The sequence below is a fragment of the Prinia subflava genome, chromosome 33 (genome assembly GCF_021018805.1).
Source record: "Prinia subflava isolate CZ2003 ecotype Zambia chromosome 33, Cam_Psub_1.2, whole genome shotgun sequence".
NCBI lineage: Eukaryota > Metazoa > Chordata > Aves > Passeriformes > Cisticolidae > Prinia > Prinia subflava.
Window position 1 is genome coordinate 184,798 of NC_086279.1, and position 9,682 is coordinate 194,479.

Consider the following 9,682-nt stretch of genomic DNA (forward strand, 5'->3'; position numbering starts at 1 on the left):
TTGATCAATTGATACTTTCACCTTCAACCCAGAGGCTTTTTATCCATAAGTTACAAATGCATATTCATGCCTTTATCTACACACTACCCAATTTAGCTGCAATTTTCTAAGTTTGTAAAACTATGAAAAACTACGAAAAGCAGTATCAAAAACCTACGCATATAGCATATCTATCAGTGCAAAAACTCTATCTTGCTAGCTTAAAAATTCTATCTTATTTTGTGTAAAAACTCTGCCTTAGCATACGTGAGAAACTTTATCTTATTTGCGCAAACTTCATACCAAAAATTATAAACAGTATTCTACTCTATTTTTGTTATGTGTAAACTCTATCATTAGGCCTGAAGCTCTGTACTTCTACACTATTAGGCACTTAGGATATGTAAAGCTTAAAACTGAGGCTTAGATCTCTATTTTATGTATGTGTGGCTTTATATATTCTAATTTTTCTAAAGGTTTTAATTCAATCCCTGCACTTCTCACTCTCTGCAGAGGATCCATGAAAACATGGACTCCAACACCTAACAAACTTCTGACATGCATCACTGGGACTTTGTTTCTGTCTACTGTATGCAGGAGCGCAGACTGGGCTGGACTGGCTCTGTTGGTGTAGCCTTGGGTGTTAACTAACCAGGTGGCCTTTGCTAAATGCTGCTCCCAGTTTTGAAAGATCCTCCACCCAGTGCTTCCAAAGTGGTTTTTAACAGTGCATTGTATCTCTCCACTTTGCCTGCAACTGGTGCATGGTAGGGGATATGGTAAATGCACTCAATGACATGTTCCCTAGCCCAGGTGTCGATAAGGCTGTTCTTGAAATGGGTCCCATTGTCTGACTCGATTCACTCAGGGGTACCATGCCTCTACAGGATTTGCTTTTCAAGGCCTAGGATGGTGGTATGGGCCATAGCATGAGGCACAGGCTAGGTTTCCAGCCATCCCATGGTGGTTTCTACCATTGTGAGCACGTAGCGCATACCTTGGCAGGTCTGGGACATTGTAATATAATCAGTCTGCCAGGCCTCCTGATACTTATATTTGGACCACGACCCACCATACCATAGGGGCTTCACTCACTTGGCCTGCTTGCTTGCAGTACACTTCTCACAGTCATGGATAACCTGAGAAATGCTGTCCATGGTTAGATCCACCCCTCAGTCTCATGCCCACTTATGGGTGGCATCTCTACCCTGATGACCTGAGGCATCATGAGCCCATCGAGCTAGGAACAACTCTCCCTTGTCTTGCCAATATAAGTCTGTCTTTGACACCTCTGTCTTTGCAGCCTGATCTTCCTGCTTGTTGTTTCGGTGCTCTTCATTAGCTTTACTCTTGGGGATGTAGGTGTCTACATGGCAGACTTTCACAGATCATTTCTCTACCCTGGTAGTGATGTCTTTCCACTTCTCAGCAGCCCAGATTGGTTTTCCCCTGTTGGAGTCTAGAACATCCCTCTGGCTACCCTGGAGGGTTTGGAGACCGGACAGGGGGGTCTGGGATCTGTACAGGGGGGTCAGTTAGACCCACACAGATCCCAGGAGGACACTGACTCTGATCCCTGTCCATGGGAGTGAACACTCACATGCAGGAAGAATCACAAATCCTAAGAATTTAAAATAAGTAGTGGATGGTTTATTATAGAATATAAATATAGAAATTAGGATTCTTAGCATATGGTGCTGAAGAGACAAGATGGAGGAATTGGGGAGTGGCCCCTGTCCTCCTTGTTCTTGCTCTCATCCCCCATCTTGTGCTGAGTTGGGTTTTAGAGATTGGCTTAGAGTAGAACTGACATGTTAGTATAGGTAGTAGGTATTGGTAAAATTTTGTAAATAAAAAATACGTCTCGGACAGTGGTTGGGTCAGGAGTACTGTACATAAGGTGTGGGGCTCTCTGATCCGCCCAGTCTGCCGCGTGTCCTGCTCTGCTGGAGATGCCTTGCAGAGCTGAGAAAGAACTAAGATAAGGTACCCTGCCAGGGAGGCCTGGCAGAGCTGAAAAAGGACTGAGATAATGAAGAATAAACAACCTTGGAAATGTGCACCGGCAGACTCCGCTTGTCATCTCTACCTCTGGTGTGTAACACTTAGGGCAAAGACAAGACTGAAAACCTTATTACCTCTGGGAACAGCAACCCAGAGGAAACCCTCAGGGAACAGCAACCCTGGGGAAAAACCTTATTACCTTGGGGAACACCAACCCCAAGGAGAATCTCAGGGAAACAATAACCCTGAGATTCCCCTATGCTGCCAGTTGGCCTTTTTCCACCTTTCCAGCCATCCTCACAGAGCATTGGCTACCATCCATGAGTCAGTATAGAGGTAGAGCTTTGGCCACTTCTCTCTTTCAGCAATGTCCAGGACCAAGTGAACGGCTTTGAGTTCAGTGAGTTGGCTTGAGCCACCTTCTCCTTCAGTAACTTGTGTGACCTGTCATGTGGGGCTCCACATGGCTGCTTTCCACTTTCATTTCATCCCTAGAATGTGACAGGAACCATCTGTAAGAAGAACTTTACGTGTTTCTTCTGCTGGCAGTTGGTTGTATGGTGGAGCTTCTTCAGCACGTGTTACTTGCTGTTCTTCCTTTTCATCAGTGAGACTAAAATTTTCACCTTTAGGCCAATTTGTAATTATCTCCAAAATCCCAGGGCAATTCAGTTTTCCAGTACGGGCACACTGTGTGATGAGAGGAATCCACTTAGTCCATGTAGCATTGGTGGCATGGTGGGTATAGGGAACCTCTGCTTTGAGCATCCATCCCAGCACCAGTAGTTGGGGTGCCAGGAGGAGTTGTGTTTCAGTGCCTATTACCTCTGAGGTGACTTGGACTCCTTCATAGGCTGCTAAAATTTTGTTCTCTGTTGGAGTGTAGTTGGCTTTAGACTCTCAGTACATTCTACTCCAAAATCCTAATACTCAGTCTCGAGTCTCACCAGGCACGTTCTGCCAAAGGCTCCAGGACAGACCGTGGTTCCTGGCTGCAGAGTAGAGCACATTCTTCACCTCTGGTCCTGTCCTGACTGGGCCAAGGACTACTGCAAGAGCAATATCCTGCTTGATCTGGGCAAAAGCTTGTTGCTGTTCAGGGCCTCACTGGAAAGTGTTCATGGTAGGACTGTGCTTCCACCCCTGCAGCAATCGGTTCCAGGTGTACTGCATGCCCTCCATGTGAAGGCAAACTGATACCTGCATTCTGCTGCCAAAGGAATGGAGAAAAATGCATTGGCAATGTCAGTAGTGGTGTACCACTTGGCTGCCTTGGAATCCAGCTCATACTGAAGCTCTAACACCCCTGGCACAGCAGTGCTCAATGGTGGAGTTACTTCATTCAAGGCACAATAGTCCACAGTCAGTCTCCATTCTCTGTCAGATTTGCACACAGGCCACATGGGGCTGTTGAAGGATGAGTGTGTTTAACTGACCACTCCTTGGATCTCCAGTTCACAAATCTTCTTGTGGATGGGAATCACAGCATCTCAAGTTGTTCTGTATTGTCAGCGATGCACTGTTGATGTGGCAATTGGTAGTCATTGCTCATCCCCCTTCAGAAGTCCTACTGCAGATGAGTTCTTTGATAGTCCAGGTGATTCAAATCAAATGAAAAAGATCACAGACAAAGACCCTCTAACTAGTTAAAGTTAGAAAGTGATATGTTTATTTTGAAGTTGGGCGGCACAAGAGTCGCCTCCTAGAGTTGTGCGTGCAAATTACAAAGCTCTAGCCCTCTATTTACCAAAGTCTTACATACTCAGAATGTTTATATATATGCATAATCCCCCCCCCCCCATTCTCTGCTTCATATTATAATGAGGCCAGTGTCCTTTACGCCTGCACAATTCTTCACTCAAATTGGGTCAGTGATCCTTGAAATGGCTCAGTGGTCTTGAAAGATGAAGTCAGGGATGTCTTCCTTGCAATAATCTTTCTACCTTTTGCTTCTGGGAGGCTTTTGTGACTTCTTGGCACAATTCAATTTCTCCTGCTTTGGTTCCAACTAGTTTCTGGGTCCAGGTGCATCATAGTTTCTTTGGTTTTCATTTGTTATCCTAATGGTCTATTTATCTCTTTTCCTTCTACAAACACAACTAAGACAGGCCTATAATAGCAAGTAATAGATTATCTATGCTCTAGCTTAAGCATCTAATAATTATTATCTCATCTTTGTTTTTCTAACTTGTATTCTAATCAATATAAATTGCCTCTATTCCTTGGTAAAATCTTAACTCTTTAAAATTTTTACTAGTTTTCCCCACTCCTTCTCCAGAATTCTCCAGATCCCTCCTCATCTAACCAAGCTGTGCCATAAGTATCTCTCAAGACCATACCATATACTCCTGAGGTCAAAGCTACTATTTGTCATAGTCATTCTCCAGTTCCAAACAAGTATTACAACAGACAAAATCAAACTTATGCCAACTAAAATTAGTAAAATAGTAATTGGATGAACCAAGGCATTAAGTATGCCAGTTGCCATTGGGGACCACCCAAAAAGCATATCCCCCTAATGATGAGACGGATTTTCTTCTAATCGCTTAAAAGATCTCCATATGGTTTTCTGTGTCATGGTGTACGGTAATCAACATCTTCTTCCCTATATCTTTATCTCTTTAAGAATTTCCTTTAATTAATTGTGTTTAATAATTGTGCAACAAAAGTCAAGTTCATCCCTATAGGCAAAGGTGATATTTCTTGCAGATTAGTTGAATTAACCTTTATGTGCTGGTGTGATACAACAGGTGCCTGAAAGGAAAAATCACACCCTTCAATTGTGACAAAGTTACAAATGAATTGAGTTTCATTCACGGTGATCTCATCCACTATTATACTGACGCATGTTGTTCTGAGGCAGACACAACCTTGTCCTGTATGCAAAAGCAGAGTTTTCTGGTTCATTGAATGCATTTCAAAGTGATAAATGCTCTGTTCTGTGTCCAAACAAATATTCTTGTCATCATCTCTATTTCCTTCACATGTAAAACACAGTACAGTTTTCAAAGAAAAACCTTCCCGGAGCTGTGTGCAGAGGAATGCACAGGAGGCCAGAGCTGGGCCGCTGCGTTGTGCTGCTGGGCCGCAGCTGTGGCCGCTGGCCTTGGGGCGTCTCCAGGGAGGGAAGGCTGGGCCTTCCATGGCTGTGGTGTCACAGAGAGTGGAAGGCTGGGGCTGCCCTGCTGCTGCGCCGTTGCCGACAGCTCTGTCAGCACGTGGAGTGGACACAAAGGCTGAGGCAAAGGGTGAGAAGTGCAGAAGGGGCTTGGCTGGGTGGGAGGCAGAGGGAGGATGGAGTGCAGGCAGGGGCAGGCTGGGCATCCCTGGCAGCAGTGTGCAAAGGCTCCTGGAGCTGTGGCAACCTTGGGGCTGTGAGCACTCCTTGGGGAGCATGGTGAGTGGCCGAAGGCCCTGCAGAGGAGGAAGCTTTTGCTGATCTGCAGGCCAGAGCTGGCCAGCTGCAGGCCTTTCCTGGGGTGCTGTCCCTGCTCCCCCGAGGCCCAGGTGGGAGCTGGCCCAGCACTGGGTTTGGGAAGGAGCGGCAGCCCCCGGGCAGCTGTCAGCTGCGTGTGCTGGGCTGCGGCCCAGCCGAGGCAGTGGCCACAGAGCTGTGGGGAAAGGTGCTTCCACTGGCTCTGGGCCCGGCCAGGTCGACAGGGAGAAATTGAGCTTGCAGCTTGTGGCCCAGAGCAGGGAGCAGCAGCAATTGCTGGCTCTGAGAGACTCCTGGCAAGGGTGTGCAGGGAAAGGAGACAGGGTAGGGTTTGTGCTGGCTGGGGGCAGGGTGAGATGGGCTCTGGGGCTGGAATTGCAGGGTGCAAGGGTGGTGGGGCCATGGCAAATGTTTTCCAAGAAGCTGCAGCAGCCCCTGAAAGGCTGGAAGCGTGCAAGGCTGTGTGCAAGGTAAGAAGGAGGTGTGGTGAGGTGTGGTGGGCTAAGGAGAGGCAGTGTAGGGTGGGGATGGATGTGTGGGAGTGGGCTGAAGTGTGTGAGAGGTGAGGATTGGAAGTGGGGATGGGGTGTTTTTGGGGTTTGGAGTGTGGCAGTAGAGCGAGGGAGAGCAGGGGGAAATTTTGGGCATGCTGGTGGTGGTGTTGGTAACTTTGGAGCCTTGAAAGGTCTTGTGGGTGGTTGCAGTTGAATTGGGAAGGCGGAGGTAAAGGCAGGGAATTTAGGAGAGTGAAGGCAGCTGGTTGCAGGAAAGAAAGAAAAAGAAAGAACGAAAGAACAAAAGAACGAAGGAACGAAAGAACAAAAGAAGGAAAGAAAGAAGGAAAGAAAGAAGGAAAGAAAGAAGGAAAGACAGAAAGACAGGAAGGAAGGAAGGAAGGAAGGAAGGAAGGAAGGAAGGAAGGAAGGAAGGAAGGAAGGAAGGAAGGAAGGAAGGAAGGAAGGAAGGAAGGAAGGAAGGAAGGAAGGAAGGAAGGAAGGAAGGAAGGAAGGAAGGAAGGAAGGAAGGAAGGAAGGAAGGAAGGAAGAAAGGAAGAAAGGAAGAAAGGAAGAAAGGAAGAAAGAAAGAAAGAAAGAAAGAAAGAAAGAAGGAAGGAAAGAAGGAAAGAAGGAAAGAAGGAAAGAAGGAAAGAAGGAAAGAAAGAAAGAAAGAAAGAAAGAAAGAAAGAAAGAAAGAAAGAAAGAAAGAAAGAAAGAAAGAAAGAAAGAAAGAAAGAAAGAAAGAAAGAAAGAAAGAAAGATTAAAAAAAAGTAAAGGAAGTGAGAAGCTTTCTGGGCATGACGGGGTAATGTGGACTGTGGATTTATAATTACAGGTTATTAGTTAAACCCCTATATGCCTTGGTCACATAAGGAAACAGACCTCCAATGGACAAAAGAAGCAATCAATCAATTAAAGCAGGCCCTCATGTCACTGGGCACACTCTCTGTGCTGGGCTGTATAAGAACAATAATAGTGTCCTGTACAAATCCTGCAATAGCACCCACACACAATGCTGACCTCTATATGTGCCAAAGGCTGTAGAAAACCTCCCACAGATACAAGCTATTCCATTCACTCTTTCTTGACCTTCTAAATTCTCTACAGCAGGTTGCTGTCAATCCAAAGCTACCAAGTTACCAATACAAGTCTAGGTATAATCCACCAAAATATTATAGTAATTACCAAAATCCAATCTCTGGTAACATTCAAAAAATCATCTGATTCAAGCTGAAACCATCTAAAAACGGCCTGCTTAGACGGCCTGATTCTTTTGGCCTGGATTCTAGCTTCACCTGCCACCTTCAATCAATACCAATACAACAATTTTACCTTCAATCAAACCCATACAATGAACCTGCTGCAATTATAACTTTTGATACAAGATGGCAGTATTGCCTCAAAAATACATCACAGCTCCCAAACGGTAGTTACAAACACGCTAATATCACAGCCTTACTAATCCCAGGGGAAAAACTTACAAAACCACTAAAGCACTCAACCCCTGTATCTCAAATTCTGCAAATAAATTTCATTTTTAGTCCAAACACCTAGCACCATGACCAATACTGTCCTTGCACTGCCTCCCAAAACTCTTTTCAAGGCTCGGACCATTTTGCCAACACAACAAGCATTACATTAAATACTGTCCCCCCATAGCTAAAGTACATACACAACACAGTCACAAAAGGGAAAGAAACCCCTTTTCGTGCTGAACCACTCAATCCTTATCCCTCAAATTATACACAGAGGGAATCATTTAAATCTCAAATTTAAAACACTAAGTGCTACAATAAATACTGTCCACTCAGACTCTGGACTGTATTAGTCCGAACACACAGTGTTTCAGTAAATACCGTCTCCCTTAACCAAAATACACATACACCACAATTGCAGTGGGGAGAGGTGCCTTTTTATTAGGAAAAAAAATAAAGGATTCACACAACATACAGCACTATACAGTGTTTTAAACATGCACCCATCCCTTGCTTTGTTTTTCTCTGGCCCCTTCAGTCGCCCAAAAACAGAATCGCAGATCCAAACTCCTCTCTCGCTTCGTGCCAATGGCATGTCTCAACAAACTCTCACACAGCTGTTCTCACAGTTAGGGCATGCACACAACATAACAACAATAGAGAAGGATTTGCCTCTAAACTGCTAGCCCCAAACTGCTAGCAAACTAAGCCCTCTAGGGTGGCAAAACCCCCCCTTTGCTAGGGCAGCCAAAGCCCTAGCCCCTCATGGCACAGCACAACAGCTCTCTCCATTGTAGTGTGCTTGCAAGCCAATTCCCACCGAAGCTTGCCAACACACTACAAAGGCACAAGTTATGCATGGGACATCTCCCCATGGCTTACCAACAGGCCTTCCCTGACCCAGCATACCCCACACAGGTAACTATTTCACTTTTTTAACATACCATTTTGTCCAGAGTTTAAACAGTCAGGAGTCCTTGTCTACCACTAGATGAACAGCTGAGGAGCAGAGCCCTCCCTCCAGGAAGATCCCCAAGAGGGGTCCGCCACCCAAGCTGGTCTCACAGCTGAACAGAACTGGGTCCTGCTGTGGTTGCCAGAATGAATTAAGTAAAATTGATAGAATCACGGACAAAGACTCTCTAACTAGTTAAAGTTAGAAAGTGGTGTGTTTTATTGCGATGTCAGGAGGCACAGGAGTCACCTCCTAGACTCGTGCCCATGATCTACAAAGTTCTTTGCCCTCTATTTATTTCCCAAAGTCTTACATACACAAAATGCTTATATATATGCATAATCCCAGCACCTCCCACTCTCTGCTTCATATTAAAATGAGGTTAAATGTCCTTCACGCATACACAATTCTTCTCTTGAATTGGGTTGGTGGTTTCGAATTGGGTCAGTGATCTTGAGGGATGAAGTCAGAAAAGTCTTCATCACAATGATCTTTCTACCTTCTTGCTGCTGGCAGGCTTTCCTGACCTTTTGGCACCATCCAATCCCTCCTGCTTCGGGATCAATTGGAATTGAGTCAAGGGGCAAGTCACGCCCTATTGGTTTCCGTTTGTCATCATGATGGTCCATCTATTTCATTTCCTTCTATAAACACAACTAAAACTAGCACATAACAGCAAACAATACATCATTTAGATCTAGCTTAAGCATCTAATAATCATTAATTTATCTTTTGTTTTTCCTAACTTGCACGCTAATCAATATAAATTACTTCTAATCCTTGGCTAAAATCTTAACTCTTTAAAATAATGATTCAACTGGGGCTCTTCCCACCGGAGACCACTGGGCATCATCCAGTGCGGATCTTCTCATGGGGGATGGAGCACGAAGCTCTTCCGGCACTCGAGGCACATGCAGGGCTTCCCTTACTGGTGGCTCCGTTGGTGTCGGGTTAAGTGAGAGCTCTGTGAGAAGCTCTTTCCACACTTCTGTGGGACACTCATAGGGCCTCTCCCTGGTGTGGATGCGTTGGTGTTTGATGAGGTTGGAGTTTTGCTTGAAGCCCATCTTGCAGTCAGGGCAGCGGAAGGGTCTCTTGTCTGTGTGAATCCACTGGTGCAGGAGGAGACTGGAGCTGGTCTGAAACCTCTTCCTGCAAGTATTACACTCATAGGGCCTCTCCCTGGTGTGGCTCCTCTGGTGTTCGATTAAGTGGGAGCTTGTTGTGAAACTCTTCCCACACTCCCCACACTCAAAGGGCCATTTACCCATGTGGCTCCTCTGGTGGACAATCAGGGCAGAGCTGTAGCTGAAGCTCTTCCCACACTCAGGGCAC